Below are 9,153 nucleotides of genomic sequence, written 5' to 3'. Positions count from 1 at the left end.
TCTCCTCTGGCTCCCCTGGTGTGCACAGGCTCAGGCTGTTGTGCATAGACGCCTCATATACATGCGCACACAAAAATATGTGCGCACGCAAAGCTAATTTTTATAAAGAGCATCTTAAATTTAAAAAAACAAACAGGTGCTAGGCAGCTGGGGAACCAGGTTGGGCATGCTGACCAGCAGAAGTGGACTTCAGATAAGATTAGGAGCGTGTTAGGGGGCAGAGGCTGCTTGTTCTGGAGATGACATTGTGGGAGGGCGTGGCCAGGTGGGGGCGTGGTCAAACCTGGACAGCAGAGGCAAATATTCTGTGCTGACAGAATATTTATGAGGCATGGCGACATCTTGAGTGATGGCGGCTGAACGTGAAGGATATAAGCCAAGATGGAGGAAACAGACTTGTCTCTCTAACAACCTGGGCTCAGGAAAAAGAGGTTAAAACCTTGCAGGTTCATAGAGGTTTTATTTTTTTACCCTAGCATGAGGATAGGGAATGTGCCTGCTTTTTGTTGGTTCACATGGTGACCTCTAGGCTCTGGGTGACCTGGTGTGGCAACCTGTTTGTGAGGGGTCTCACTATAGCTTGCCCAATCCTTGTGGGTGGGCTGGATCTGCTGTGGAGTTCTGACCCTCCTAAAGGGAACCCATGGACCAAGGACAGTATGGCTTCAGCCGGGAATTTCAACTTGTACACAACAGTGCTAATTTTCACAGGCCCTGCCTTGGGAGCACCTCTGCGGGTGAATACAGCCCTAGCCAGGCACTGGCTTTAGCCCCATCTGAGCCTGGGGTCCCAACTCCAAAGAGGTGCATTTCCAATTGCTGAGGGAATACTATGAAGTTAAATTCTTCCACCTCCTTGCTCTCCCCCTCTCCCCCTCCTGCCCTCCACCCCCCTTCTCTTCCCTTTTCTTTCTATCCCAGGGTGATCTTTAAAATCCCAGAATATGGCAAGAAGCCTCTAACAAGGGGAGAGAGAATTAAGCCAAATTAATTACAGAAAAATAAGAGGAATTAGGCTGCATTTAAGCAGGTAGCAGAAAAGCCTGTGCTGCGCTCTCTCCCTCCTAGAAGGAGCCTGCATCAGTTGCTTGGAGCCAAATGGAAGAGTGACATGGCTGTGCTGGTTCAGAGCAGCCCACCTCCCTCGTTTGCCATCTTCTCTTGGATGGGGATTATGGGTTTGCAGGCGGCTGACCATGGTTGAATTTTATCATTATTAAGGTTCAGTGCTAACCTCCTCCTCTTATTTCCTTCCCATTTAAAGTTTCAGGGATAATAAATTCTTTTGATTTAGCAATTACAGAAGTACAGAATTAGTCAATCGCAGCCTTTGAGAACTTAGGAGAATGGGGACCTGGTGGGTTTTTGTGGAGATGGGCAAGCACAGGCTTGCAACCCAAGGATCTGGGGGAAATGGTGCTTTAAATCTGAAACTGGATGAGCTTTCTTTGGGGATATAACACTAACTCTTGCTTCTCTGTGTAAACAGAAAATTAGTTATGTTTGTGGGTGACATGTTCTTGAAGTCAATTGTGCTAAACCACTGTGCAGAAGTACATCACACAGACTTGTCTAGGGCTGTGCTTTCCCAGCTACAACACTGAGCTGGGCAGGAATAAGAATAAACAATAAGAATTTTATATCATTTCATCCATCTTTTCTTGGTATTAGGTTTGCAAAGTGCAATAATATAGTTTTAGAAAACACAATGCTATAATCAATCCATGACACAAAATGATGTGTGTGTATGTGTGTGTGTGTGTGTATGAGAGAGAGAGAGAGAGAGAGAGAGAGAGAGAGAGAGAGAGAGAGAGAGAGAGAGAGAGAGAGAGAGAGAGAGAGAGAGAGAGAGAGAGAGGTGAGAGGAATGTGCCAGGGCAAGGGACAGCCTAAGATGTGTGTTCTCTTTGAGTTAGTAGAGGCCTGAGCAAAAGTGCAGCATCACCAAGGCTACCTCCCCGGGCCACCACGAAATCTTGTAGCACAAGCTGTGAGGCATGGTCACTGCCCAGTTTTTCATCACTGCTTCTTTGGGCTAACTGGAGGCTTGGCTCCCAGAATGCTGGCTCCGGCTGGGAAGACATGGCTAGAACATAGAGCATCATTGCATGGGAGCACTGTGCAGAGAGTGAGGTCTGAAGGGACCAGGGCAGGGGCTCTTGCAGCTTCTGTGGTATAGGTAACAGCTTGGTCTGTGAAAGTAATAATAGGATGAGGATGAGGGGCCCCTGAGTTGATACCCTGGATTCTCAGTTTTACCTCAAATCACTCAGCAAACAATGAGCCATTTGCCTGCTAGGCTTACCTACTGGGGGTGAGAACCCAGTTGTCCTTGAAAGCTTGATGGTAGAGGTCTCAGGAGCCAGAGTCACTTGCTGATGTGCAGAATAGAGAAAGTTTCTAACCAACAGTGTTAGAAACACGTAGCTGTCATCTGTCCATCACACTTCCCGGCTGCAGGTGCAGGCACACACATGTGAACGTGCACAGGCATGTGGACACGGGTATGAATAAAACATAGATAGAGTCAGGAGAAAGCCAGCTGACCACCACTCTCTGCTCTTCTTTCTGCCCAGCTTGCCCCAGCTTGAAACCTCTCTTGCCCTCAAGCCTTCTTTATAGGATGGGCTGCACTCACTCCCAATCTACAAGCCAAATCAAACCTCCCTCACTTAAGGTGTTTTCTGTCATGTATTTAGTCATAGCACTGAGTGAAACAGCTACTAACAGTGGTTGGAGAGATGGCTCAGCAGTTAAGAGCACTGACTGCTCTTCTAGAGTTCCTGAGTTCAATTCCCAGCAACCATATGGAGCTCACAACCATCTGTAATGGGATTTGTCGCCCTCTTCTGGTGTGTCTGAAGACAGCTAATAGTATACTCACACATAAAATTAAAAAAATAAAAATAAAAAACCCAACAAAACCAAGCTAACAACCTATGTTGATTTTCTCAGGTATTTGTCACAAACTAAAGCTAGTTGACACATAACCATAGACCTGGATTATGGTTCATAAACTCATGCTTATTGGGTGCTGTGTTGCCAAACTTGGCTTTTAAGGAGCTGAGTGTGCACCAATCTGGCCAGCTTAATGCAGGGCCTGTGCTCATTAAACACCACACGATTTTATGAGAGGATGTGTACAAGCTCTGTGTGCCAGTGTATGGTCTTATGGGTATGCATGTGAGTGTGTATATGTGCAGGTGAGTGTTAGTGCTTGTGTGCACATGTACTTGTGCAAATATAGTACACACACACACACACACACACATGTGGATTATATGAACTGACTATTAGTGTCTCCCAGATTCATATGCAGAAACCCCACCTTCCAGAACAATTGTGTTTGGAGGTGGAGCCCATGGCAGGTAACTGACCTCAGGAGAGATTTTGATGATGGGCATGGGACATTTATATCAACAAGAATAGATTCAAGAACAGGATCACTGTCCCCGAAATGGGAAGACACAGCAAGAAAGTATTCATCTGTGTCTTAGTTACTCTGATGAAACGACACGAACAAGGCAACTTCTAAAGGATGGTGTTTAATTGGGCTTAAGTTTCAGAGGGCTGAAGTCTATGATGGCAGAGCAGTGGCATGGTGGCAAGGACAGCTGAGAGCTTACACTCTCAAACTTCAAGTGGGAGGCAGGAAGAGCACACTGGGAATGATGTCTTTTGAGACCTCAACACCTGCCCTCAATGACATACTTCTTCCAACAAGGCCACACCTCCTAATCCTTCCAAAACAGTTCCATCAACTAGGGACTAAGTATTAATATATGAGCCTCCTGGGTTTTTTCTGAGTGGAGCTCTCTCAGACAGCCAGCATCTTGTTCTGTCAGAACCTTGGTCTTGGACTTTCAGTTTTTAGAACTGAGAAATAGGTGTGCCTGAGCCCCAGTCTACAGAGCTTTGTGATGGCAGCTTGGCTGACTAAGATGCTGGGACATGCACTACGGTATGTGTGTGTTTGATGAGAGAGTGGGTGGATGACTGTGTGGATATTTGGGTGCCTATGTGTTGACATTGTTTCCAGAGCCCAGATGCTTCAAGGGATCTTCCCAAGCTGTAGAATCTGAGTCTTCTGGGCTGGCTCAGGATGGAGGAAGGACCATGTGGCCTCCTGGAAGGAAAGTAGATGGAGTTTCTAGGCAGTCAGTAGGAGCTGTTTTAAGCTCAACACACAACCCGGGTTGGCCTGAAATGTTTGAGGGAACAAGGAAGCAGGGACCCTGTTTGGACCCATGCAGATCCTGCTGACAGAACCGTCCATGGGATCCCTTCTGGGGCACCTCTAACATTCTACTCAGATGACAGACACCTTGCCCTTGGATAGCTGGTGGATGCTAGTGTATTAGAGACAGAGAGTCTAGTGATGTGAAGTTGGCCCAAACAGGAGCCTGGATGGAGAGTCACAGCTGCAGCTCTCAGGCAGACTAGGTTTCTGGGAAGGCTCTAGAAAGTGTGTGCATGTGGGGAGAGTATGGGACTTTTCAGCTTGCCTTCTTCTGAAGGGAACTGGATACATGTGGTGTCTGGACACCAAACGAGAACCTTTTTGTTTGTTTGTTTGCCCAAGGAACAGCAATAGGGGTGGGAAGCAAGGGCTGTCAATAACTTGTTCTTATCTGAGACAGAAAGCGCTGTGTGCCATGGAAGGGGTAGAGAGATCAGGATGTAGACTTTTCTCTCCTGGTCAGGGTCAGGAATCCTGTTTGCTTTCTATCTGATGCCCCCATGACCAGTGGCAGCCACATCCTTGATCTAGGCAGGAAGCAACTAGCTTGAGCACCCATAGGTTTTGAGACAAAGGTCCCACAGCTAATAGAGTTTCAGGAAGACATGCAGAGAAGATCCTAACCTCAAGGTAGATTCTCAACTCCCTTACAAGCAGGTGGATCCTGGTCATCTGTTACCTTGACTGCTGGCTGGCCCTTCCTAGAAGGTCACAGCTGTTCCTGGAAGCTTGCCCACCAACCTGATCTGACAGGTCAACCTTGAGTCAGGCGACAGCAGAGTCATTTGGCTCCAGATGTGTGGAAGACCTCTGGAAGAGCAAAAGGTCCAGGTTTGTGAGGCAGGAATTTACGTGGCACTGGGACCACAGGTATATCCCTGAGCCGTGTCCCTCAAGAAGACATCTGTTGGGTAACACGTGCCCCAAGCAGACACTTTATTTAACACACAGCAGGCAGGCACCCCAGGGAAACCACACTGTCACGACTCAACCTCTCAGAGATGCCATGGCAATTTAAAAAAAGTATAAGTTCTGTACACTTTTTGTCACATCTCCGATGTCCTTCCGCCCACAGAAGCTGTCAAATAAAAATTAATTTTGCTTAAAAAAAAACACCGTGCATATTTTTGACACTCGATGTCTGTTCATTTGCATGGGACACGTTCTTCCATAATGAATCATCGTAACGCTTAAATTAAACACAGTAAAAGAATGGTTAATGCCATAGCACGCTGACAGTTTAACCTGGCCAATATTTTTATTGCCTTGTACAATAAACCTAACAGAGCACAACTTGCTTTTGACTGGTGGAAAATCGGTTATGAACCGCCGGGGAACGGCCAATTTTTCAAACGCAGCCATTCAGTCATACCAGGGCCACTAAGACTTTTTTCTCCTATGCACTATTGCTGTTATAATCTTTTGAGGACATTTTATCACAGCAATAACCACCTCAGAATCGGCCTTTACTGCAGTTAACGACTGGACAGCTGGAGCTGTTACCGGCCTTGGCTTTGCCCCTGGCTATTAGCTAACAAACCAGTTGTTATCTGCAGGTAACAACCAATTTCTTGAGGAATTTTCTTGATAAAGTGACTCACTGGATGTAATTTCTTTTCCCTTTCTGTCCTATCAGCAGGCATCTCAAGGGTCTGGTGGTAAGAAACAAGAGGCTGGTGGCTCCCTAGCTCCCAGGTGGGAGATCCCTAAATCCCCACCCTCCTGGGAGCCACTCCCATGGATGATGGGAGATATGGGAAAGGCTCTCTCTGCTGAGAAAGCCAAACAAAGAAGGGGATCTTAGTGTCTGTGAGGTGCTGAGCCCTGCTTCCAGAAACTGTGGGAGTTTAAGATGAAACACAAACCAGGAGGGGAATCCCAGGCACAGAGCCAAGCATGCTGGCGCATGCCTCTAACTCAGCACTCCTCAGGTAGAGGCAAGAGGATTAGGAATTCAAGCTCTTTTTGAACTACATCACAAGTTCTAGGTCAGCCCAAGCTGATAGTAAAGACTCCCGAAAATCAAATCAATGAGCGAATAAATAATAGTTAGTCGTTTATTCAGGCACGGAAAGTTGACAATTATTCCACGTGGGATAGATCTTTGTCCTTATGTTTATATACCTACTTTAATGTGTGCAACAGTTTTGATCACCCATGGAACATATGTGTTTTTAAGAAGAATTTAATTGTGTGTGTGTGTCTGTGCCTGTGTGCGTGTGTATGTGTGTGTGTGGTGGCCAATGAGCAGAGAGGTCAGAGGATGATTTTGTGGAGTCTATTTTCTCATCCATCATACAAGTCCTGGGAATGAAACTCAGGTCATCAGATTTGGCCACAAGGACATTTTACTGGCTAGGCACTTTCCCAGCTCGACATGTGAGTATTTTTAATGGGTGATTACAGGAAGGAAATGTTTACTCAATGGACATTCTTATTTATTTATTTATTTATTTATTTATTTATTTATTTATAGGACAAGATCAGCAAATGTAGGTGCCAGCACCTGTGCTAAATCATGGTCAGGAACAGGCAGGGATCATCATGATGAGTTATTATAGGTAAAGACAGCGTGTGGATACAGAAAAGCCAAACTCAGCCCGAGCTGCTTGTGAAGAGGAAGCTCACCCTCAGTGCCCTCGAGCCCTCTGAAGATCCTTCCTGCCTCTCCTTGATCCTGCCTCTCCTTGTTCCAGAGATGGGTAGCTGTCTGGGTGTCCTGGTTCTCTGTGAAGCAGATGGGTGCTTCACCCCCAGTGAGAAGCAGTATTGCTCTAGCCCGCTCCCAGCAATCTGACGTTCTGCAGGTTGATCAATGTTTACTGTGTGAGATTAAGATTCCTGAAATCACAGTGCTGATTACACTAACTTTACACGTGCGTCTTTAACAAGCAGGGCAAAACAAAAAATTAATGTTCTTAAAAGTGAAGTAAGATGTTTTTTTCCCTCCAGCCTGAAGAGAAGACCAATTAAAATCACTTCAAAATTTTTTTAAATGAGTTTTAATTTGACAGAGTAGAATTCTTTTAAGAATGTGAGTTCTGCTAAATATTTGGAATCACCGTAATATCATGCTTACAGAAAACCCGCATTGCTTGCAAATTCAATAAGTGAATTTAAAAGAAACCTTGAATTGACTTTTAAATGCTCTTTAGGTGACTCCCCTGTGGGGCAAGGTCTAAGTTTTGAGGCTCACTTTGGCCAAGCCAGAGAGTAAACCATGTATGAGAGCCATTCTTGGTTGTCAACTGGACTATAGCTAGAATTAACTAAACACCCAAGTGGCTGGGCACACCTGTGAGGGATTTTTAGCTGATTGGTTCTTTGGAGGTGGGAAGACCCACCTTAAATCTAGATCACTCAAGGCTGTAAGACCTCCCCTACATCTGGGCCACACCTTCTCATGGCAGCCTATATAAAGCAAGAAAGAAGTTGTTTGCCTGCTGGCTCTTACTCTCACTCGCATGTCCATTTCTTCTCTGGATTTACAATCCGTTTCTTCAGGATTCCAGCGTGCACTGAAGACCAGCGGATACCAGTCCTCCTGGACTCTTGAACTTTCTGTTGGGAGAGAGACACTGTTGGATTTGTGGACTACATTCTGTAAGCTACTATAACAAATCCCATGTTTGAGATATACATATATATATATATATATGTTCATCTTATCAGTTCTGTTACTCTAGAGAAGCCAGAATACCACATTTTCAGGGATTCTTAGTTTCTGATACTGCCTGCCCTGGACTATAGTGAACTTGTGATTTTAAATCATCGAGAATTTCATAAACCCCACTCTTTAACCTTTTGTAAATGACAAAAAGTGCATCACATTTTTAACACTTCTGATCATTCTTCACTAGCCTGGCCCATAAAGCTCATCTTTTCCAAATTTAAGCACTTTAAAAAAAAAACCCAAACATGAAGTGCTTCAATAAATCAAAATTGGCATATGCTATGCATATCAATGGGAAATAATTCCAGCATTAGAGGCTGCTAGTGGCCAGCTAGGGTGAGCAAATGGGAGCCTTCATTGCCACAGGATTGATTTTTAATGACTTCCTATTGATTTGGTACCTTTTAAACCTGATGCCCTGAGGTTGATCTTGCATATCTATCACATGGGATCTTTAACCTGCTTGCTCTATCCAGGCCGTGTGGGAGTTTGCTTTCTCGGTCTTTCTAAGATGGTCTCCTCAGAGGATGATGGTTGGGATATGGGAGGCACCAGGCATGAACATTGAATGGACCACACTTAAGAATAGAAGAATGTTGCTCAAGATTCTAGCAGGTGTATCGAATGCATCAAACTAAGGCCAAAAAGAAATTTACTGTAGCCAAAAGTCTTTCCGTGGACCAGGGAAGGCTGAGCTCAGAGATTACCCTCTTCTTCTTACTCTCCTCTTCCCTCACCTCCCCTGCCTTGCATTTTAGTGGAGACACTATCAAGTGATGCTTTGAGTACTCAGTATGCTATGATTGCATTCTCACAGTTCCTAGACCACTAGAGAGGGATATTGCCGTGATACTGCAGAGGAGGCTCAGGTGTGTAAAGCTCACTGAGCTAACTTTGGTTACAAGTTCCCCTCTGAGCAAGCCCCCAGGGTCAGGGGAACATGCAGTTATGATTGAACACAATTCCACTCCCAGATGCAAGACTAGAATGCAGTCCCAAGTGTTTGAGTCAGAAATGGGTGAGGGGACAGTAGAAGTCTTGTTCTAAGGCATGAAGGTACTAAGGCCTGTGATACCTTTGGTTCTGTCTGTTGGATGAAATAGTAGGTCAAAATCACTTGAAATTCTGAGTGCAATATAAAGGAGCTTAGGAATATCACATATAAGGTAGAAACCTAAAAGACTCCTGGCAGCAGGGGCCACAGCAAAGCCCTCATCCAGCTACCCATGATGGAAGTAAG

General features: G+C 45.3%; 1 long non-coding RNA gene across 1 annotated transcript; it reads right to left on the bottom strand.

Moving 5' to 3' along the window:
• Positions 1 to 1,852: 1,852 nt before the first annotated feature.
• LOC116102050 lies at positions 1,853 to 7,798 on the bottom strand. Its single transcript, XR_004122982.1, has 4 exons — positions 7,695 to 7,798; positions 4,920 to 5,050; positions 2,306 to 2,454; positions 1,853 to 2,192 (listed from the first exon to the last, which is right to left on the bottom strand). It is a non-coding gene; the product is annotated as an uncharacterized LOC116102050 (long non-coding RNA).
• Between the last annotated feature and the right edge of the window lie 1,355 nt (positions 7,799 to 9,153).

The sequence above is a fragment of the Mastomys coucha genome, unplaced genomic scaffold, assembly GCF_008632895.1.
Source record: "Mastomys coucha isolate ucsf_1 unplaced genomic scaffold, UCSF_Mcou_1 pScaffold21, whole genome shotgun sequence".
In the NCBI taxonomy this organism is placed as follows: Eukaryota; Metazoa; Chordata; class Mammalia; order Rodentia; family Muridae; genus Mastomys; species Mastomys coucha.
Note: the sequence above shows the minus strand (reverse complement) of the source record. Positions and strands in the feature narration are given on the sequence as shown.